Raw genomic sequence first — 23364 nt, forward strand, 5'->3', positions numbered from 1 at the left:
TGTTGTGTAAGTGATGGTGTTGTGTGTCTGTGGATGCTGGTATTGTGTTAGGTTGTGTCTCTCTCTGGCCTGCTTTCAAATTTCTGGTAGTAAGGGTTTGGGGGTAATGTGGGTGTGTGCTTTATATTGGATTTGGTGTGTGGGAGTGGTGTGTGTATGTGTATCAGGTGTGTGTATTTCAAATTGTCCAATGTGGTTGTGTTTTGTAAGTGTGTGTGTATTTTGAGCGCAGCGATGTATACTGCCAACGGATTACTGCGGTTAAAAGACCGCAGTGTTGATTCGTGGGTTGTGATAGTGTGGGCGTATTCTTGTTGGCGTGACAGTGTCGGTTTTGTTATCGCCAGTTTATCACTGACCTTTGGTGTGTGTCTGTATTGTGGCAGATTCTGAGCTGTGGGTTGTAATACCTGTAGCGGAATTCCGCGGCTGCAGCAATATGTTGGCAGTCTTCTGCATGGCGGATGAGAATGGCACTGGGGAGGTGGAGATGCAAAGTATCCATGATGTTTTGTTGGACAACCAAGGCCTGCCTGCAGGGAGAGTCTTCAGGGCAGGCAGCTTTGTGTCTTCGAACGGAGTGACCCAGGAGGAATTGGAGGACAGACAGGAAACCAGAAGGTACTAACTGGAAATGGAAAGGTTCAAGCATGAAAGGAAGCAGGAACTGGCTAGGATGTGGAGGGAGGAGGAGAAAGAAAGAGTCGCTATAGAAAAATAGAGAATTGCCATGGGAAAGTAGAAAATGGATTTAGCTCAGGAGCTGAGCTTGAAGGAGCTGGATTGCAGGAGCAGGTCCAGCACAGATGGTGGCAGTTTCTTTAGTGCAATCGGAGAAGAGAGTGCACCTTCCAAAGAGTGTAGGGAAGTAGTACACTAAGGAGGATGAGATCCACAGGTGGTTTCAGGGCTGTGAGGCAGCTCTCCACATGCACGGGGTCCCTGAGAGAGATTGGATGGCAGGCCCATGGAACTACTTCACAGCAGAAGGGTGAGACATCTTGTTAGAGCTATGGGCAGTTAGGGAGCTTACCTATTCTAACAGTAAGGATGCCCTCATCACCAGGTATGTCCTGACACCAGAGATGTACAAAAAGAAGTTCAGGGAAAGTAGTAAATGTGATTCTCAGACCTGGCTTGAGTGTGAGGATTGAGTTTGCGAGGCACTGGATGGTTGGGTAAAGGACAGTGAGGTAACAGTTTACCAGGGCATTTACAATTTTTTTGTATGGGAGCACTTGTCTAGTCTGTGTTTTCCAGAGCTATGCCAGCGCTTGATTGACAACAGGCCTACTGAACTCAGGAAGCTTGCTTAGGAGGCAGACCATTGGGTGAGTACCAGGGTCCACAAGAAGTTATATGGGGAGACTCTGTCAAGGGTGGGCAGGGTCCCCAACAACAGAAGGAGGGAGAACAAGGATAAACGTAAGAAATTCTATAAAGGGCCCCAAGCTAGTTCCCAGGCTAAGGATTCCCAGCCTCCTGTTGAGAAGAAGATTTGGTTCCCTTCTGGTAAGCCTGCAGGGGAGGGACCCATCAAGTGCTTTGCCTGTGGTAAGGAAGGGCACATTAGAGGGAGCCTTCGGTATCCTAAGTGGGAACATCCCCCCACCAGTGGGCAGGCACATGTGATGGCCAGTGTAGAGCTTAGGGAGGAGTTGGGCCCAATGAGCCAGCTGAGTTAACCCTAGTCTCACTGACTGAGGTGGTCCAGGGAACCTTCATGCCTGATAATACAAAGAAGTACAGGCAGTGTAAAGGTGGGTAGAGGGTCTTAGAGACACAGGAGCTGTCATCTGGAGAGTCAGCTGATGACACCTCTGGAACTCACCTACTTTACTGGGAGAGTGATCTCTTGTTTAGTGAGCCTAAGGTTTCTAAGCCTGCGACAGCCTCTGTGCGCGTGGTACCCCAGTGTTTCAGAGCCTCCCTACTGGGTATAGTACATGATGTGCCACTGGCAGGTCATTTGGGCAGGGCAAGACCTTTGAAGGGCTTCTCACATCCTTTTATTGGTCTCAAATGAGAAAGCACTCAGTTGTGTTCTTCAGTACTTATCAGACCTGTCAGGCAAGTGGCAAAGCTGAGGCGAGTTGCTAGGCTCCTCTTCAACCCTTGCCTGTCGTGAGCACCCCTTTTGAGTGAGTGGGCATTGACATTGTGGGGCCTCTGAATCCCAAGACAGCCACGGGCAACAGGTTTATCCTGGTCTTGGTGGACCATGCCAGCCGGTACCCAGAAGCTATCCCCCTGAGGACTGTGACTGCACCCACAGTGGCCAAGGCACTGATGAGGATCTTTACCCTTGTGAGTTTCCCCAAGGAGGTAGTGTCTGACCGGGGTACCAATTTCATGTCTCTGTACATGAAGGCTACGTAGAGGATGTGTGATGTAACATACAAGTTCACCACGCCTTACCATCTCCAAAGCAATAGATTTTACCCTGAAGTGCATGATTATGGGTCTCTCTGAATCAATGAGGCGTAAGTGGGAAATCTTGTTACCATGCCTGCTGTTTGCCTACAGTGAGGAATCACAGAAGGGGGTAGGCTTCAGCCCCTTTGAACATCTGCATGAGCACCCTGTGAGGGGGACTCTCAGTTTGGTGAAGGAGGGCTGGGAGCAAGCTCCCAGGAAGCGCCACAGGATGTCTTTAGTTACATGCAGGCCTTCAGGAACCAGACAACCCGCTTCCGGCAATGCACCTAAAATAATCTGGAAGCTAGCCAGGAAGACATGAAACGCTCGAATTACCAGAATACCATCTGGTTGAGTTTCAGCCTGACCAGAAAGTGAGGGTGTTGGCCCCAGTAGAGTTCCATGATCTCCATGACCATTGGTCTGGGCCATTTGAGGTGAAGGAGCACAAAAGTAGTGTCACCTACTTAGTGGACATGAAGATTCCTAGGAACCCTTTAAGGGTGTTACACATGAACCGCCTTAAACCGCACTTTGAGAGGTCTGAGTTGATCATGTTCTTGGTCACGGATGATGGGGTGGAAAAGAAGAGTGAACCTCTCCACGATCTCCTGTCTGCCAAAGAGCAGGATGGGTCAGTAGAGTGTGTGAACCTCTCCCCTACTCTGACCCTAGAACAGCAGAGCGACTGTTGCCAGTTACTGGGTCAGTTTACCACTGTGTTCTTACTTACTCCTGGGGTCACTCATGATATTGGCACTGGTTGTGATCTGCCCAGTTCCTCAGCACATTTGATCTGACATCTGTGTCCTAGCAGATTGCCTTAACCGAGGGGGAAAAGGAGAAGTTGGTACTCCCAATTCCAAAGGGGCACTACCAATTTTGTGTCATGCCCTTTGTTTTTGTGTTGTAATTTTTTATTATTATTATTATTATTGTTATTTCGTATCACCAGTCATGTACATAAAGCAAACAAACAAAATTCCACCCTTTTTTGGGGGGGTATACAATCTTTACAGTCTACAATCATTGTATGCAGACATATCAAATGAAAAAGCAGTTTGTGCCAGTATTAATATTCACAGTGAATAGCCAATATTGCTTGCATAGTGGTCTCATATCAATAAACAATCAAAGTTTATCAATCTGGAGAGTGCTCGAACAATCTAGGGTACAGCCATAGGTGTTGGATATATCCATATCATAAAGTTACTGTATTACAGTACCAGTATGTTAATAGGTGTATTTAGCAAATGTTTATTAATCTCTCCTTAGCATGGTCTATATCTCTAACGGAGTTAGGCCCCTGTGAGGTTATTTGTTTCTACCTCTAGTAGTAGCCCCTCTCTAATGAGTTCAGAGGTTCACAAAGAGGGCAGTTTTACGGAGGGGATTATAAAGACTCAGGTGGACATTACAAACCTGGCGGTCGGTGTTAAAGCGGCGGTAAGACCGCCAATAGGCCGGTGGCAAAAAAATTGAATCACAACCGTGGCAGAAACCGCCAACAAAGATAGCCACTTTAACTCTCTGACCGCCACGGCGGTACAAACAAACAGCGCGGTGGTCACCACCAACAGACAGGCGGGAGACAATGTACCGCCCACAGTATCACAACCTACCAATCCGCCACCTTTTCCGGGGCGGATTCACCGTGAACAAAAACACTGCGGAAACAGGACTTCGAAGGGAAAACGCTCACCTCTACACACCACACGAGAAACCAGGATGCCATGGAACCAGAGCTTCACATTTTCCCGACACTTATCTTCTTGCTCCTCTACCAGGAGCACGAACGCCGGTGGCGAAGACCACGGTGAGTACTGCACCTATGACACAGGGGAGGGAAAAAACAGTGACACACACACGCAACAAGCAAAACCCCCACCGCCACCCTCACCCACAACAACACACACACTTATACAGCATGATACATTACAGTTACACCCCTAACCCCACGTAAGAATGCAAAGACAAAAGCAAATGAGTGTAACCATTGTAATCTAATAAAATCCAGTACGCAAAAATATATATATATACACTATAAACAAATATATATACACCAAGAATAGTAGTCCAGGTATTGCTCCATTGAAGTCCGTGGAACACTGGGCCCACACTGCATGGGCGAAGCCCACACTCAATACCCGAACATGACGGAGAGAACACTGCAGGGGCATCAGATAGAAATAAAACAGGCACCTCAGGGGGAAGGAAAAGAGGGGGCACCTCAGCCAGTTGAGTGCATGACGCCAAATCCACGAGGGGGCCCCATGCCCACTGTGCAATCCTGGGGAGTGCAAAGCCACAGTCTCTCAAGTCTCTACAGTGGATGGGTTGCCCACTGTTCAATCCTGGGAGTGCAAAGCCACAGTCTCTCAAGTCTCTACAGTGGGTGGTTTGCCCACTGTTCAATCCTGGGGAGTGCAAAGCCACAGTTTCTCAAGTCTCTACAGTGGGTGGTTTGCCCACTTTTCAATCCTGGGGAGTGCAAAGCCACAGTCTCTCAAGTCTCCCAAGTGGGTGGTTTGCCCACTGTTCAATCCTGGGGAGTGCAAAACCACAGTATCTCAAGTCTCCCAAGTGGGTGGTTTGCCCACTGTTCAATCCTGGGGAGTGCAAAGCCACAGTCTCTCAAGTCTCCCAAGTGGGTGGTTTGCCCACTGTTCAATCCTGGGGAGTGCAAAGCCACAGACTGTCAAGTCTCTACAGTGGCTGGTTTGCCCACTGTTCAATCCTGGGGATAGCAATGCCACAGTCCCTCAAGTGGATAACAGTCTCCACTGGTTCTGGAGGGGGCTTTGTGCCCAGGATGCTTCATCCTGCCAAGGACTGAGGTAGTGGATGTAAATCTCCACTAGTTCTGGAGGGGGCTTTGTGCCCAGAGTGCTTCATCCTGCCAAGGACTGAGGTAGTGGATGTAAATCTCAACTGATTCTGGAGGGGGCTTTGTGCCCAGAGTGTTTCATCCTGCTCGTGGCGGACTCAGTTGCGTCAGTGCCCTTGGCGCTCATGGGCCAGCGGTGCTTGTGGCGGCGGTGTCCTGTTCAGCGGTGCTTGTGGCGGCGGTGTCGTGTTCAGCGGTGCTTGTTGTGGCTGGGTCCTTGGCAGCGACTTAGCTGCTAGCGGTCCTTTCTGGCCCAGCGGGCTGATGCTGGCGGTCCTGTCTGGCCTGGCGGGGCTGGTGCTGGCGGTCCTGTCTGGCCCAGCAGGGCTGGTGCTGGCGGTCCTTTCTGGCCCAGTGGGGCTGGTGCTGGCGGTCCTTTCTGGCCTAGCAGGGCTGGTGCTGGCGGTCCTGTCTGGCTCAGCGGGGCTGGTGCTGGCAGTCCTGTCTGGCCCAGCGGGGCTGGTGCTGGCAGTCCTGTCTGGCCCAGCGGGGCTGGTGCTGGCAGTCCTTTCTGGTCCAGCGGGGCTGGTGCTGGCGGTCCTTTCTGGCCCAGCGGGGCTGAGGGCGGTGGCCTCCTGGGCAGCGGGGATGATGGCGGTGATGGCAGTGGCCTCCTGGGCAGCGGGGCTGATGGTGGCCTCCTGGGCAGCGGGGATGATGGCGGTTGCCTCCTGGGCAGCGGGTCTTCTACGCCGTGCTGCTCTGACAAGACGTGCTGAGTTTCTTCTGCCCCTTCCCCACCTTGGAAGATGTCGCAGCTGACTCCACACTCCCACCTGTACCCCTGGGAGCGGCTTTGGTGGCTGGAGTCTTCCCCCTCTCCTGCCGGACACTGGCCAACTTTTGATGCTTGACAGGTGGGGGACTGTCCGTGCTGTGGCTCCTTGCCACACTGGCTGCCCTGCTGCCTGGTGCACTCCAGAATCCGGTGACTACTGGCACCACTGGTCCCGGAGATGTTGTGGCTGAGGTGCTAGGTTGGGACCCGGAGAGTCGGGCCCTAGGAGACTGACGCGGTGGGGGAGGTGAGGGGATGAGGTCAAGGATGGACAGGAAAGGTTTCTTGGGAACACTGGGACAGGTAGCTGGAGGGGGTTTGGGAGTGGAGGAAGAGGTTGTGGTTGTAGGAGATGTACGTTTGGTGACTTTGTGTGAAGGAGCATGCGCTGGAGGCTGTTGTGAGGTGGATGGCTGTTGGGTGGGTGTGTGCCTGCGTTTGTGTATCTTGGGAGGTGGCGTCACAGACACACTATGAGAGGACACAGGGGACGTGTGAATGGTAGTGGGGGTGGTGACTGCACGTGAGCGGGGTGTGGTGTTGTGTGTGCTGGTGATGGAAGTATTGGCTGTAGATGTAGTGCATGCAGTTGTGAGTGGAGATGAGACTGGGAGGGAGGAGGGAGACGAGAAGGAGGGGGACACAGTGGAGGCAGTGGATGTTAGTGTGTCTGCATGTGTGTGATGGTTGCGTGAGTGCCTGTGGGATGTGTGGTGCTTATGTTTGCCAGAGCTTCCCTTGTGTGTTGACGTGTGTGCATGCTGGTCTGATGGTGTGCTTGGGGTAGGCTGAGGTACAGGGGTGTGGGTCTGGGTGGAGGAAGTTGGAGGGGGAGGCTAGAGACAGGGACAATAGCTGCCATCAGTGCTGAGGCTAGAGTCTGAAAAGCTCGCTGAAGGGCTGCCTGACCAGAATGTATGCCCTCTAGGAATGCATTTGTTTGTTGCAACTGCCTCTCTACACCCTGGATGGCATTCAAAATGGTAGACTGCCCAACAGTGAGGGACCTGAGGAGGTCAATGGCCTCCTCACTGAGGACAACAGGGGTGACTGGGGCAGGGCCTGAGGTGCCTGGGGTGAAGGTGATGCCCACCCTCCTCGGTGAGCGGCACGGGGCAAAGGCTGAGGGGCTGCTGGGAGGGCGGTGCTGGTGGGGGGATGGCGGCTGTACCTGTAGATGCGGGGGCACAGATGTTGCCGCCACCACAAGGGTGCTCCCATCAGAGGACGAGTCTGTATCACTGGTGTCAGCTCCTGTCCCCGCCGTGGCGCTCCCCTCGCCCTCTGTCCCACTGGTGAATTCCAAATCCGTAGTCTCGCCCTCCAGGGCCATATGGGATGCAGCTCCATCCTGCTCTGGTGCCACTGCTCCTCCGTCTGATGATGCTAATGCACACAAGAACAGGGGGACCACAAAAAGGGGGGGATAACAGAAGAAAGACATGATGAGTGCATGCATTACCGCTACTGTCGGCAGACACGACAGACACAGAAGCCCCCTGCAGTACGCCACGCACTTGGGGTCCACTGTTCAATCCCTGGGACATGGCCTACAAGGCTATGGCCGACATCTGCACACATGGATGTCACAGGAGCCTCACTAGGTGTAGTTGGCACTGTACACAGGTGGGGTGCCACAGGGTCTGCCAGAAGAAGGGGACCTAACTAGCACACTCGCCCTGGCCTAGGGAAACCCACAGCCCACCTCCCCCACCCAGACACCTCCACTGCACGCTGAATCAGCTGAATGAGAGTGTACTCACCCCCTTGTGGCTGCTGTGATGCCCTCAAGCGCCCATCCAACTTCGGGTACACCACCGCCAGGATCCTGAACATCAGGGGGTCATGGTGCGATGGGAACCCCTCCCACGTTGGGAGGCCATCCCCAGCTGGGCCTCCGCCATATTCTTGTTCCAGCGGCGAATGTCCTCCCATCTCTTACAGCAGTGGGTGCTCCGTCTGTGACAGACCCCCAGGGTCCGGACGTCCTTGGCGATGGCACGCCAGATGTCCTTCTTCTGGTGGGCGCTGACCTGCATGAATTGTACAGGGGAAAAAGAAAAGTTATTACTAACTGCATCATCACTGTCCTTGGCCCCCATCCATACCCTTGCCAAGTGGCACATGCACTCACCGTCATTTCATGCACGCCACAATCCCCCCCCCCAATATTTCATCCACCCCACTCCACACAGGCATAGCTCATACAGCATGCTCCCAGTGTACTTACCTGTTTGTCTGGAGGACCGTAGAGTAGCTTTTCTCCAACTCCTCCATGCTGAAGGCAGGGGCCCTTTCCCCAGACGCACAAGCCTTTTTCTCTTCCAGACTGAGGTCACAGCAGCAATTGCAGTGTAGGTCCTCTCCGGTCGAAGATCAGGTATCGAGTGATTGAACAGATAGAAAATGGTGGTCACGTCTGCGCGGGACCTACCATCAGTGCTGGCGTACATCGTCATTGGCTCCTGGGACCCATAGGGTCCAATGTTAACCATTGCAGAATTGCGCTGCGGTCTTTGACCGCCTACCGCGACGGTGTACAGCACCAGCGCAGTTACCTCACATCCCATTGTTCCACTTTACAAGTCAGGCAGTCGACATTTCAGGGGCCCACATGGCTTAATTTTTAACTGTGTCACACATACCTAGGCCTTGCCTCAACACTCATGCATGCAAATTTCGGATTATGAATCGTGTTCTGTGTAAGCTGTGGGTATGTACCTCTGAGTTGGTTGACTCTGTGCTCGCTGTTGTCCTTCATAGGCACCGTCAGCTGGGACATGTGAGGAGATGGTGGTATCCTCCGGTGTACAGACTGCTGGTGGACCTGTCGACAATGGAGGAAAGACATGTGATCATCACCTACAGGCTTGATCGTGCCACAATCCTGGAACTGTTTGCCTTGTTGGAGACAGACCTGATGTCAGCTATCCGCCATCCCACAGGAATCCCCCCTCTAGTGCAGGTGCTGTCAGTACTCCATTTCCTTGCAAGTGGGTCATTTAAAACAACAGTGGCCATAGCATCAGGGATGTCCCAGCCTATGTTTTCCAACGTGTTGTCCAGAGTGTTGTCTGCCCTGCTGAAACACATGCGGTGCTACATGGTTTAACCTTAGGTGGAGGATTTGCCTACAGTGAAAGGTGATTTATTTGCCCTGGGACATATCCCCAACATCATAGGTGGCATTGATGGGACTCATGTGGCTTTGGTACCCACCGCAGGAGTGAAGAGGTTTACAGAAACCGGAAGAGTTATCATTCGAGGAATGTGCAGATGGTGTGTTTGGCAGACCAGTACATCTCCCATGTGAATGCCAAATTCCCTGGCTCAGGGCATGACGCTTTTGTCCTGTGGAATAGTAGCATCCCTTATGCGATGGGTCAACTCCAGAGGCACCTTGTGTGGCTATTAGGTGAGAACCTGGAAGTAAGACAGTGGGAATGGTTGTCTGGGTCTGGGGATATCCCTACAGGTTAGTGTGTGTCTAACAGTTGTCCCTCGCCATTTGCAGGTGACTCTGGTTACCCCAACCTGTCATGGCTACTGACCCCAGTGAGGAATCCCAGGACAAGGGCAGATGAACGCTACAATGAGGCCCATGGGCGAACTCGGAGGATTATAGAGCGGACATTCGGCCTCCTGAAGGCCAGGTTCAGGTGCCTCCATATGACAGGTGGATCCCTATTCTACTCACCAAAGAAGGTGTGCCAGATTATCGTGGCCTGCTGTATGCTGCACAACTTAGCTTTGCGACGACAGGTGCCTTTTCTACAGGAGGATGGTCCAGATGGAGGTGTTGTGGCAGCTGTGGAGCCTGTGGACAGTGAAGACGAGGAAGCAGAAGAAGAGGACATCGACAACAGGAACTCGGTGATCCATCAATACTTCCAGTGAGACCCAGGTAAGAATACAAACCTGCCTACTACATGTACTTTAACACTACTACCTCTCTACTGTCTGTCGTTTTCACCCACTGTATGGTCACTGAGTTGTCACTTTCCCTTACGATTTCACAGATGTGGGTCCCACTGTGTGACATCTGCTTTGTTTCCTCATGGACTAGAGCTGTGTGACATAGGTATGTTGACATTACAATTGAAAGAGCATTTTGACACTGTAATTGCTAATAAACTATTTTGAAATCACAGACAGACTACAGATTGTTTTGTGCTTTAAGGGTGTTTATTTAAGTGCTCAATATTGGCGGGTGATGTAAAATTGTGAGGGGTGATAGTGGAGGAATGTCCATGGCAGAGTCCAGTCTATTAGTCTCACAGGTGCATTGCCCAAATGGGCATAGGAAGTGGAGCTGGGGCAGTTTGAGGATGGACTGGGTGACAATGTGGGACAGAAGTATGATAATCAGGGTGGGCTCATTTCTTGGTGGGGGTCTTGGCATCATTCTCTGTCTTTGTCCTGGATCTCAGGGACCGTTTGCGGGGTGGTTCTCCCTCTGCAGGGGGTGGGGTGCTGGTGTGGTGGTCCTGTGGCGGTGCCTCCTGTCCACTAGCGCCGGCGGAGGTGGTGGGCAGTTCATCGTCCAGGCTAGTGTCAGGGGCCCCTTGTTGTGCCAGAGTGTCCTTCCTGGTGTTGAGGACTTCCTTCAGAACCCCTACGATGGTGCCCAGGGTGGAATTGATGGATCTGAGTTCCTCCCTGAAGCCCAAATACTGTTCCTCCTGCAGCCGCTGGGTCTTCTGAAACTTAGCCAGTACCGTTGCCATCGGCTCCTGGAAAGGGTGTTAGAGAGTGGGTTCCCTGGGCCTGTCCTCCCCCTGTCTCACAGCAGCCCTCCCAGTTCCCCTGTGTTCCTGGGCCTCCGTCTCCTGGACCGTGTGCCCACTGCTACTGCCCCCAGGTCCCTGTTGTTGTTGGGGTGGTGGGTTCACCTGGGTTCCCTGTAGTGGTGGACACACTGCTGCTTGACGTCTCCTGGGGACAGAGGTATGGGCCCGCTGGGTGGGTGCTGTGCTGGTGTTTCCAGAGGGGGGAAGCTCTGTGGTGGCCTGTGACTGTGTCAGGGGAACCGACTGTCCAGAGGTCCCAGATGGGCTGGGCTGGTCATCTAGATCCAGTTGGACAGAGCTGCTGTCATCACTGTGGGCCTCCTCTGTTGGTGGTATGGACATGTGTGGACCCTCCTGTCCGGTGACGTTGGGTAGGGGTCCTGCAGGGGTATAAAAGGATGTTTATTGCATCTGTGTGTGCCATGGTGTACAATGGGTGGGTGACCATGTACCCCAGTGATTGCATTCCTGTGTGGGACCTTGTGTGATGGTGGTTTAGGGGGGTGTATGGGTATGTGCAGTGGCCATGCTTTGGCGATGGGTGTCCATGCTTTGTTGTTGCATGCAGGGCTTGGTGTTGGGATGTGTGGTTTGTGATATTGGGACATTTGTGAGGAGCTGGAGTGATGGGGGTGAGGGCGAGGGTTGGGGGTATGTGACAGCATGCAAGTAGGGTGGGGGATGTAATAGTTAACAGTTGACTTACCAGAGTCCATTCCTCCATCTACTCCTGCGAGGCCCTCAGGATGCAGAATCGCCAAGATTTGTTCCTCCCATGTTGTTAGTTGTGGGGGAGGAGGTGGGAGTCTGCTGCCAGTCCGCTGAACTGCAAGGTGGTGTCTTTGGACCCCGGAACGCACCTTTCCCCGTAGGTCGTTCCACCTCTTCCTGATGTCATCCCTATTTCTTGGGTGCTGTCCCACTGCATTGACCCTGTCCACTATTCTTCGCCATAGCTCCTTCTTCCTAGCTATGGAGGTGTGCTGCACCTGTGTTCCGAATAGCTGTGGCTCTACCCGGACAATTTCCTCCACCATGACCCTGAGCTCCTCCTCAGAGAACCTGGAGTGTCTTTGCCGTGCCATGGGGTGGTGTTGGTGATGTGTGGGGTGGTGTGTATAGTGATAAGTGGGGTGATATTTAGTGGTGTGTTGTGTGAGGTGCGTGGAAGTTATGTGGGTGATGGTATTGTGTGCCTGTGGATGCTTGGTAGTAGTTTGTAGTGTCTCTCTCTGGCCTTCTTTCGGTATTTTGGTTGTAGGGGTTTGTGGGTGATGTGGGTGTGGGTGTGTATTTTATATTGTAATGGGTGTGTGGGAGTGGTGTGTGTATGTGGATCAAGTTTGTGTATTTTGATTTGTCCAATGTGGCTGTGCTTTGTAAGAGTGTGTGTATTTTGAGTGCGGCCAATGTACCGCCAATGGAATACCGCAGTTGAAAGACCGCCGCTTGGATTCGTAGGTCGTGATAGTGTGGGCGTATTTCTGTTGGCGTGACGGTGGAGGTTTTTTTTCCGCCAGTTTATCTCTGACCTTTGGTGTGGCTGACTTGTGTGGGTGTCTCAATTTTGGCGGATTCCGAGTAGTGGGTCATAATGACTGTGGAAGAATTCCGCTGCCGCAGCGGTGGGTTGGCGGTCTTCTGCACGGCGGTAAGCGGCTTTTGCCGCCAATGTTGTAATGAGGGCCTCAGTGAGTAATGATGTGGGGATAATGGTTTCCGTTGAAGGAATGTTGATTGGAGATAGATGTGTTGTTCTATCCTAATGTGTAGGGAAGCGATTTGCAGTATATGTTAGAGTGATGATGAGCTGATATATTGCTAAGAAGGGAGATGTTCCCATGATTAGGGGGTGTTCAACTTAATTGAATAATACTGGAGAGGATGATAATGAGATTAATCCTGGGTAGGAAAGGATAAATGAGAGGGGTAATGAGGGTAAAAGCACCCATTATAATAATAGTAAAAATAATAAAGAGGATGACAATGATAATCATGGTGATGACAGTGGGGACTGTAGCGATGGTCAACGAGGGGGTGCGAGGGCATAGAACAAGAGAGAAAAAGAAAGAGAAAAAAAGGGGGGGCATGGGGGGATAGGAGGTTGAGGGAGATAAGGATGACACAAATATAATCAGGATTCTGTGGTAGGCGAGGTGATATTGCAAAAAAGTAGGGAGGGTGGTGATGATGATAATTTACTGGAGGTGACGAGATAGAGGTGGAGAAGCAAGGGATCATTGGGGTTGAAAAAATAAAGCATCTGTGCAGAATTGAATTTGGCTGTGGGGGAGTAGTCGAAGAGGACGTCATTGTTGAGACATCATTGTTGAGACAGTTCCATCAAGGGGATGGAAAGGGGGATACAGTATAGCTGAAGATAATATTACATAAATTAATGAGGAGATGGTAATCTTTTGTTTGCATAGATTAGGTGGTTGTGATCCGTCGTAGGGTAGACTTAGTTCATCAAGTTGGGTAGGAAGGGTGACCATGTTTGTAAAAATACATCAGTTTTATCCTGCAGGTCATATATGAGGCGTTTGCGGGAGGCCGCCTGATACATTGCGCCGATCCATTCTTCTTGTGAGGGAGCGGCTGTTGCCCGCCAATGTCTGAGGATTCATAATTTTGCCATAGCCAGTGCGATATGCAATAATCGGCTTTGGGGTCGGGAGAGATGTTGCAGCTCCCCTGTATCGTGTAAGAGTATAAGAGATGGTGCGAGTGTTGGCGGTAAGGGTAACACCTCTCTAAGAGTACGTCCTATCGCCCGCCAGAAGGGTTGTATAGTGGTACAATCATGTAAGATGTGGGTAAGATCACGATGATTGTGGAGGCATCTCCAGCAGGACGCATGGGATAGGAGTCGCGCCGCACATAGTTTCCGGGGGGTCCGGTACCAGTCATGTAGTGTCTTGAAAAGACAGAATTTCAGGGGATCCTCGCGGGCTCCTCTATCTCTAGCCTCAATTAAGTCAGCCCAGTCCTCTAGGTCATAGTCTTTCTGTAGTCGAGTTTCCATTTTTCCCTAAGGGAATTGAGAAGTGGTAGTGAGAAGAGGTGTCAATTCAACACTGCCTGTAGCCCCGATATAGCCCCTTTCATTTGGCCCCATGCTTCTAGGTATTGGAGTATTGGAGAGTGTGCCAGTCGTTGGGGGGAACGTCCTAGTCGTTGTACTAGACAGTGTCGTAGCTGTAGGTAGCGCCACGAATAGTGATCGGGGAGGTTGAATACGCCCTGGAGCTCTCTGAACGTCTTCCAGCTGTCCCCAGAGATGAGTTGGTCTATCCTTATGATACCTTTTTGATACCAGTCCCTCCAATGAATGGTCTTACCTCCTATCTGAAACCCTCTATTGCCCCATAAGGGGGCTCTGTCATGCAGATATGGGTCTATTTTCAGGGAGCGGTGTGCCTGTCTCCAAGCTTTCCTCATGGCTCCAATTGTGGGGTTGATGGCTTGTTGGTCCATCAGGTCTGTGTAATATATTATCTGTAGGTCATGAGGAGCTCCTGCAAGTGTCCTTCCACTGTCACCCAAAGTGGTGGATCCCGTACATTCGGGAGTAAGAGGGTCATCTGCGATAGGTGTAATGCAGAAGAATAGTGTTCTATAGAAGGGAGATTTAAACCTCCAAATTCACGTTGTGCTAGTAGTGTGGCTCTGGGCAGTCATGGGAGCATGGATCCCCAGACGAAGGCACGAATGCAGCGGTGTCTCGGAAGGAGGGCTAGTGGTATATGTAGGGGAGCATACCCAGTACATAGAGGAATCTTGGGAGGGTTACCATTCGTACTGCCTGTACTCTGCCCCACATGGAGAACCCTAGTTGTTTCCATTTCTCAAAATCTTGTTTCATGTTATTAATTAAGGGATCTAAGTTATCTGTCACTATTTTTTCTAGGTCTCTATTTATATCAATGCCCAGATAGCAGAGACGTGAGTGTTTCCACTTAACCGGTAAACCTTGTAGAGAGGAGCTGACTGTTACAGGGGATAAGGGAAGAGCCTCACTTTTATCCCAGTTTATCCAGTAGCCCGAGAGATGTTCAAATTCTGTTAATATCTGTTTAAGAGCTGGTAAAGAGGTGGGTAGGTCAGTGAGACTGAGTAAAATATCGTCTGCATAGAGGTAAATGGTGGAGCATTCGCCTGGGATTGAGATTCCGGATATTAGGCTAGAGCTCCGAATTACCCCGGCAAGGGGTTCTACAGCTAATAAGAATAGTAGGGGGGACAGTGGGCAGCCCTGTCATGTTCCTCTGTAGATCGGGAAGGTGTCAGACAAAAACCTTCCGCAGTTCACCTGGGCTGTCCGGGAGTCATAGAGTAATCGTACTCTATTGATGAAGTTGGTCTCTAGTCCAAAGCGTTTTAGGATTTCAAAGATATACCACCATTCTACTTGGTCGAATGCCTTCTCGGCATTCAATGAGAGGGCAAGAGCTTCTTCCTGTGAATCTCGCGCTGTCCATATGGTGTGAAATAACGTACGGAGATGGTTCCTTGATGAGCGGCCCGGTACAAAGCCCACCTGGGTATGATGGGTTAGTGAAGGGATAACCTTTTTGAGTCGCACTGCTAATATTGCTGCTAATATTTTTGTGTCTTCATTAAGTAGTGATATGGGGAGGTAGCTACCGCAGAGAAGGGGATCTCTTCCTGATTTGGGTAAGACTGTGATAGTGGCTTTATTGGAGATAGGATATAGGGATCCCGTATGGTCAGCCCCCTGGAAAGCTTCGTGTAGGGTTTGTACTGTATCTGTCCCGGACCATTTATAGAATTCGGATGTGAATCCATCTTCCCCTGGAGCTTTGTGATATGATAGGTTGGCTATCGCCTGTTGGATCTCTATCATACTAATGTCGGCCTCTAAGAGCGCCCCACCTTCGGCCGTAAGACAGGGTATATTTGCTCTTTGTAGGAAAGCATCCAGGCGGTCAGTGGCTTCTACTGTTTCTGGGGTGTAGAGGCCTTGGTAATAGCTGCCGAATTTGTTCGCAATTGCCTGTGGGTGCGTGAGGAGATCGTTATTTCGGTCATTTATTGCTGGTATGGCTAAAGTGATTTCTCTTTGGTGTAATTGGGTGGCTAGTAGACGGCTTGCTTTCTCGCTGTGCTCATAATGACGGCCCTTTAACCTTTGTAATGCATATTCCGCCCGCGAAGTATATAGGGAGTTGAGTTCCATTTTAGCTTGTTCAAGATAGCGGCGATTAAGTGGAGTGGGGGTTCGCATATATTTCCTGGTCGCGTGGGCTATCCTATCTTCCAGTTTGGCCTGTTGATCTCTCTTTTGGGCGTTGGAAATGGCAGCGTTTCTCATTATCTGACCTCTAATAGTTGCCTTTGCTGCTGCCCATAGAAGTTGGGGTGAGGATACTGAGCCTTTGTTATCTTTTAGTTAGGTGGTTAAGTGAGCTTTAAGTTGCTCCTTTCCTTTTGGAGTTCTATATCTGGAGTTGGGGAGACGACAGGGTTTATGGCCGGGTCTGATCATCCCTAGTTCCAACGTTAGTAGGACCGAGGAATGATCGGATAGTGCAGCTGTGAGGATATCCGACAGTCTTATCGATTGTATCAGTCTCTGATCAATCATAAAGTAGTCTAGTCGCGATTGGGTTCCATGGACTGGGGAGGGAAAGATGTATTGGCGGTCAGAGGGGTGTAGTAGGTGCCAACAGTCCAGTAAGCTGTGGTCAGAGAGGACGTCCTGGAGTAGGGCCCTATCTGTGTTGTTGCCTGTATCGAGGCCACTTGTGCGATCAAGAACAGCATCTTGGACAATGTTCCAGGGTCCTCCCAATATATATTGGGAGGCGCCAATCTGCGTGAGTAACTGGTTGAGGGAGAGAAAGAAAGTGCGTTTAGAGCCTATTGGGGCGTATATTAAACCTATCAAATCGTGGAAGGGCCTACCCTGATTTTGTCGAGGACATAACAGCCTTCCGGGTCGTGCCATGTCTTGAGCAACTGGAACTGAGCAACGTATGTGAGTTGCCACCCGCATTTCCTCTCAGTACCCTGTGTTCCATCGGGCATGGATGGTCTTCCTCTATAGAGTACTTTACCAACCCATTCAGATTCTGCTGAGTCGAGGCGTTTTTCCTGTAACAGGGCAATATCAGCATGTTTAGAGCATAAATAGGATAGTGCTTTCTGTCGTTTGACATAGTGGGTCATACCATGTACGTTCCAGGAGAGGATTGTGAGCGGGGTTGTCGTTCCCATGGGTGCTGTGTAGGTGAGGTGTACTCTGTAGAATATATCTGTATTGTGTGATCAGGGAGGGGATAGGGAGGAAGAACACAGGGGGGGTATCAGGGAGGATAGGGTTATCAGGGGTAGAAACGTGATGTATCTAGGCCCCTCGGTCACCAGGGGGAGTAGATAGGAGCTATATAAATAAAGAATAGGTTGGGAAGCTCTTAAAATAAGAAGTTAAGTTGTGCACTAATGGATAAAGCATGGAAGAGAGACCTGTAAAAAGAAGAAAGAAGAGAAAGAAAAAGAGAAAGAAAATAAAGAGAGAATTTACTACCGATTAGTCTATTAACCTGCGAGTTTGAACCTGTAGGGTCCGCGCGCCGAGAGGATATTGTTATGGGGTGTAGGTACGATGGGGGGTATTTCAATGTTACTTAAATAGCTTTGGGGGGGCATCAGGAAGCCTTCCTTTGCTATGTGTTACGTAGCACAAGTGTAAAGAATGGGGCATTGGGGGTTAAGTATGAGGGAGCCCAGGCTCGGGAGAGTGGGGTGGAGGGGCCCATGGGGGCATTCAGTACTTCTCATGGCTGTCATTATCTATGATTCTTGATGTACATGTAACAGTGATGCGTCGAGTATCATAAGTTATAGTGTATAGTAATGCAGTCTTCTGGGGTTCGTATGAGAGCAGGGGCCCTATGCTGAGGGACATGGGATGTGTATGATGTTGTTGGTGTTAGCCTGGGGTAGGTTTCGCCGCATGAGTACGATTAGCTGTGTAAAGTTCGTGTCTCCATTAGTGGCGACTCGTTCTTCGAGAGTCGACCACCGGTCCGGAGTCTAGGGACTACATGTGGGCGGGACCCATGGGTTTACTGATAACACGGTATTGCTATATGGCCTTGTTATATCGGTGCCCTGCCTAGCTTCCCTATTAATCTTGTGTAAGGGAGGCAGTTTGTTAGCATGAAGTCAACCTTTCCCATACCTAATGCGTAAAGTACGTTGTAATGGTAGTCGTGAGAGGGGAGTATTCAACCTCATAGTATAGGTATTAAAAAGGTCTGGTCATATATGTTTAAAGCAGAGTATATGATTTAAAATGACACATTGAAAACAATTTTCACATCCTTCAGAATTACCGCTATATATCCGTGTAGGGGCGGAGTCTCAACTATGACTCTGAGGTGGGTTGAGAATGTGCTAGTCAACAGACAGACAGCACCCGTTAAGAACTTGTATTGGTTTAGAACAGTTGGGTATGCCACTTATCTGTCCGACGATAGTGTGGTACTGAAAATTCTGGACCCGTGTTATAAACATCATCGTATCACAACGATTTTGGTATCAGCAGACCGAGAATGATTAGAATAGTATGCACAAGCATTGTATTCATATTCGGGTAACGAAATCACCCGAATATCAGAGTTTTCCGTCCTGAACCCTCGTGTTCCATTTAAACGACAGCCATTTTGTGATTGCCCTCACATAGGCCAATGTCTAATGCTGAAAACGAGTCTGAAGGACACATACATCTTTGCTGACTCCTCTGTGACCTGGGCAAGCTGACTCCACTGCCTGAAGCCAAACCTGTTCGGCCAGTTTCTTTCCCAGTGGCCGAATGAGATTAGTATCAAGGCACAACACATCATAAAACCTTTCATCACACACAAACCATGCCTAATCTTACACGCACCTGTCCCTGTTTCTTTCTTTATGACTTGCTTTACAAGGAGAAGGTGCCTGTTTATATTGGGGGTCTGTTGATATCTGATGAAAGTACTAAGCCTTGCCGGGTAATTGATTGAGGGCTGGACAAACTGAAATATGGGCTTGTCATCATAACCCTGCTATTTCTTTGTAGTGAAAATATGTGAATGGTCAACTGTAAAATAAGGAATGTTTGCCTAAAGCATAATATTTTGTATAAAAGAGAAGGTTAGCTTTGCAAGGGGAGCAGTCTCCTGAGAATATACACTGTGTTGTACTTCTAGGATACTTGTTACTGGCTGCAGCCAATAAACAAGATCTTTGACTTCACCAAGAAGACTCTGTGTTTCTGTAGTCTGAAACAGGAAGGACTCGAAGTCTTAGGGTGTGTTCCCTGGCACCACTGGGTTCTGAAAAACCCAGTACTTCAGTTGGCGCCCAACGTGGGGCGATTTCAGCGGTACCAGTCCAAGCCAGAGGTTCGTGAGGAGCTTTGTGTTAAATTTCTGGAGGGAGGCCGCCACTTCATCGACCCCTGTATGTCGACGTGGTCCGAAAGTCTTTGCTGCGAGGTTCCCCGCTTCCCGACGGCTACGAAGGACTGCTGCCCTGACTATCACCCTGTTTTGGACCCTTGATGATTTGGTAGAGCGAAACGATAAACGAGTCTTCTGGTGACGTCATCGATACCTCAGTTAAGTATAAGTGGAGCGTCTCCCAGTCCTAATTTTGGTTCTTAGTTTGGTATCCCCTTGGGATCTTTGATTTGGAACTTGCAAGTACCAAAGCCGAGGGATTCGTGTATTCACGAGGCTATCGTATTCGATAATCCTTTGAAGTTTGACACTAGACTGGAGAGCGAAGATGCCTGGTCTTAGCAGACATGGAAATTTGTTTTGTCTTGGTTATAATAGGGATTCCCGATTGGAGGACTCGTGTCCGGTTCCTCCGATTGGAACTCCAACCTATGAACTATATGTGAAACATGGCATAGGCCCCCTCACATATAATGAAGTATGGATCCGATACACCAGGAAAGATGGTGTTTTAAAATGGCCCCAATATGGTAGTTTTGACACAGAGATTCTGGATAATTTGGAGGTTAAACTTTTTAAGAAGAAAGCCCGGCCAGCGATGTTTGACTCTTTCCGCCTATGGCGTAAGGAAGCCAAACAGAAGGAAATTAAATTAGCAAAGAGAAATAAGAGGGAAGAGGGTATCTCGATAATGCAAGCTGCCATGCAGTTTAAAGATGATGAAGAAGAACAGATGAATGAGCAGTTGCACAGGCAACGTAAATTGGTGACCGATAAATGTTATCCAGTTTTTCCGCTTCTTCAGCAAGATGCAGCAAAAGAACTTGAGAAAGATCCTTTAATGTCACACTTGTTGAGTTCGCCACCCCCTTATGCGCAGAATGCTACAGCACCCCCGCAACCTTTAGCTGTGCAACCTTCGGTTATTGTGCCTCAGGTTCTTCCACAGCCGCCAGCTCTTCTTCAGTTGGCTCCTACTACTATGGCGCAGCCCCTTCAAGGGCCGCCGACTTCGCTACCTGCTCCATCTGTACCTCCTGCGACTTTATGTACTACATCGACTGCCTCTTCTGGTGTTCTTCCTGATACTGCCTCTGCGTCTGCTTCTGCGTCTGCCTTGCCTCCCTCTGTTTTTCCTCCTGTTCTTTCATCAACTTCTCCTTCTGTCCGACAGAGAATGACAGATACTGTTGCCAGCCTTATATTTCCTCTCTTTGGGTCGTCTGGTGTGACCCCAGATTCGGAGCGTAAGCAGTCGCGTAGTCAACTGCCTAATTCTCGAGAGAGAGAAATGTTTGACCGTATGGCGCGTAAATGGGTTGTTTACCCTTCAAGATACGATGTAGAGTCTGTTATGGATGTCTTCTGTCAATGGGAAGCACCGAAACAAAGATACGTTTTTGAGAAAATGTGTGCTTTCCTTTGTGAGGAATTGGAGGATAATGATTTGGAAACAAATCCGCCTGATTTGTGCCGTGTAAGATGATGAAGAAGAACAGATGAATGAGCAGTTGCACAGGCAACGTAAATTGGTGACCGATAAATGTTATCCAGTTTTTCCGCTTCTTCAGCAAGATGCAGCAAAAGAACTTGAGAAAGATCCTTTAATGTCACACTTGTTGAGTTCGCCACCCCCTTATGCGCAGAATGCTACAGCACCCCCGCAACCTTTCGCTGTGCAACCTTCGGTTATTGTGCCTCAGGTTCTTCCACAGCCGCCAGCTCTTCTTCAGTTGGCTCCTACTACTATGGCGCAGCCCCTTCAAGGGCCGCCGACTTCGCTACTTGCTCCATCTGTACCTCCTGCGACTTTATGTACTACATCGACTGCCTCTTCTGGTGTTCTTCCTGATACTGCCTCTGCGTCTGCTTCTGCGTCTGCCTTGCCTCCCTCTGTTTTTCCTCCTGTTCTTTCATCAACTTCTCCTTCTGTCCGACAGAGAATGACAGATACTGTTGCCAGCCTTATATTTCCTCTCTTTGGGTCGTCTGGTGTGACCCCAGATTCGGAGCGTAAGCAGTCGCGTAGTCAACTGCCTAATTCTCGAGAGAGAGAAATGTTTGACCGTATGGCGCGTAAATGGGTTGTTTACCCTTCAAGATACGATGTAGAGTCTGTTATGGATGTCTTCTGTCAATGGGAAGCACCGAAACAAAGATACGTTTTTGAGAAAATGTGTGCTTTCCTTTGTGAGGAATTGGAGGATAATGATTTGGAAACAAATCCGCCTGATTTGTGCCATGTACGGTTTGAGTTTGAAAAAGGCACGATTGTGAGTTCCGATGTTGAGAAAGCAGTTGCGACGTTGTTGTCCTTTAGGAATAAGGATCCTTCTCAGTCATTGTTCGAACATGACTCCTCTGTTAAAAAAAAGTTGCAACAGTACCCAATGAGAGAAGTCCCTCCGGTATGGAAGGACGCCGTTGCGGCTGATGTTGCTAATCAAATTGATGCTGTCCCAGCTCATTTTCAGCGTGTTTGGGTACATGTTCCATGGAAGCGAGCTGAATTTTTAGCCCTTAAGCAGACTTTGCCTGATCCCGTAAAAACCCTGCAGGGTATTATAAGGAATTATCACAGACTGCAGACTCATGCATTATGAATTTAGCCGACATAGACATGTTATTTGGGAATGTTGTTCCACAGCCTTTGTAGGGATTGATTTGTCATACAGATCATGCACAAGAGTTAGGTGACTCATGGGCTAATATAAGTGCCGCAAATGATAGACAAGTTGGTGGTGCCAAGCCTGAGCCTTTGGTAGCAGAACTGCCTGCTAGGATCATTACTTACATGAAGACTTTAATGCCTGCGATGCGTGTGAATTGGGATAAATTGTCTGCGTGTAAGCAGAAGAAAGATGAAACAGTGTCTGATTTCTTCACCAGGTTTGAGGAAACGTTTATCGACCACAGTGGTCAAGATATGAGTACAGAAGGTGGTCAACGGTTGTTCGTCGACAAGTTTGTGCACAATTTGCTTGCCGAGCTGCGTACGAAATTGAAGGATTCAGAGAGTTCTTGGGCCGTTTCCTCTTCAGCACAAATATTGGCTACTGCACAGTACTACGAAAATAGGGATAAAGATGAGAAGGATAGAGCAGATAAGAAAACTAAAGAATTAAAGACAAAGGTTCTTTTACAACAGGCGTATCCGCCACGTGGTGGTCAGAGTAACTATCAGCAACCTCAACAGTTCCAGAGAAACTCGCAAAGGTTCGAGTTTTCTCAACCACGTGTTCCTGTAGGTCCCAATCAGTGTTCATATTGTAAAAAAGAGGGTCATTTCAAGTATAGTTGTCCTATTTTGTTACAGCGTACGAAGGGTGCTTCTGGCGCAAGAGGTCGAGGTGTTCAACAAGCTCCTAGAGGTAGAGGACGTGGAAGTTTCCCCCAGAACACGCGTTCCTTTCCGTCTCAAAACTCAATTAATAGTTTTGACCAGCAACATAACGCGTCTGGTAGAACGGCTCAGTACTATGCTGACGACTACTATGCAGAAGATGAGAACTTGGAAGGTAATAATTGCTAGGACAGCCATAGACGAAGAGAGGGAGTTTTTTTAGTTCCAGTAGATCAGAATGGACCTTATGTTAAGGTGATTACATCAGGTGTGTCGGAGCCTTTTCTGTTGGATACTGGTGCTACAAAGAGTTCTATTATGCACTCAAAACTCCCTGGCGCACCTTTGTCTGGCGAGATGAATGTTTCAGTAGGTTTTTCTGTCGCCCCGGTTAGGAACCCGATTTCTAGTCCTATGTCCCTTTCTGCTGGACCTTGTGAATTGGAAGCACCCCTTATTCTGACGACAGGTTGTGGTGAAAACTTGTTAGGATTGGATTTGTTGAAAAGATTGTATGCAACATTATATTGTTCTCCCTCGGGAGTACAACTTACACTGGGTAGGAAAATGGTCTCTCCAATATATTTGTCAAAGGATAAACTTCCAACCGAATTGTCGTTTCCTCCTGATATCATTTGGGCTACTGGTCCTAATGACGTGGGTCTTTTGGAAATACCGCCTTA

Source organism: Pleurodeles waltl, chromosome 7 (assembly GCF_031143425.1).
Source record: "Pleurodeles waltl isolate 20211129_DDA chromosome 7, aPleWal1.hap1.20221129, whole genome shotgun sequence".
Lineage (NCBI taxonomy): Eukaryota > Metazoa > Chordata > Amphibia > Caudata > Salamandridae > Pleurodeles > Pleurodeles waltl.